The 857-nt window shown below is 34.0% G+C and overlaps 1 pseudogene; it reads right to left on the reverse strand.

Annotated features, from left to right (window-relative positions):
* Window positions 1-272: 272 nt before the first annotated feature.
* LOC102880283 overlaps window positions 273-857 on the reverse strand; it is a 1,022-nt pseudogene continuing 437 nt past the window's right edge.

Raw genomic sequence — 857 nt, forward strand, 5'->3', positions numbered from 1 at the left:
TTTGTAGTATTCTTTTACGCTCCTTTGTATTTCTGTGGTATTAGTTATAACTTCTCTTTCATTTCTGACTTTATTTATTTGAGCCCTCTCTCTTTTTTTCTTGGTTAGTCTAGCTACAGTTTTGTTTATTTTCTTTATGTTTTCAAAGAACCAGTTGTTAGTTTCATTGATCTTTTCTATTGCCTTTTTTTTTTTTTTTGGTTTAGAAAAATAGCAGATTTAATCAAATATTTATAAGATTCAATGTGATCCAGTTTTACAGGAAAAAAGTTTCACACAGTCTCATCTTTGTTTTCATGTTATTTTTTCTTGGCTCCCTGGTCCTATACTTTGGCTCTTTCATGATCATGTTTGTCAGACTGGTCCTTACTATTGGTGTGATCTCATTTGTGGGAACATTCTTTGCTTCTGCTATGTTTTCTAGACTTTTCTTTACTGGGGCTATGTTCCCATTTTCTTAGTTTTTCAACACTATCAGTTCTTCCTTGACTCCCACTTCTACTTTATTTATTAGATTTTCTTTTATTCTCACTTTATGTTTACTGATTTCTCTTTGCTCCTGCTTTGCTTCATTTCCCTGCATTTCTACTTCTACTCCTGTTGTGTTTTCTCTCTTCCTTGGAATCTTTTCTGTCATCTCTATACTGCCCATTATCTTTGTCTTTTTTATATTTCTTTTCTTCTACCTCACCCCTAGTTTTTTGTTCCTTGGACTGTTCTCTTGATTACTCTCTCCTTTTCTCGGCCATTACCTCTTTCCTAATCAAGTCATGATCTCATCTTCTACCTCTTTCATTTTCTTTCTCTCTTTCCCAGTTCCTGTCCCTTTATCTTTTTCCTGTCATGACTGCAGCTCT

The sequence above is a fragment of the Pteropus alecto genome, unplaced genomic scaffold (assembly GCF_000325575.1).
Source record: "Pteropus alecto unplaced genomic scaffold, ASM32557v1 scaffold146, whole genome shotgun sequence".
NCBI classification, from domain to species: Eukaryota; Metazoa; Chordata; class Mammalia; order Chiroptera; family Pteropodidae; genus Pteropus; species Pteropus alecto.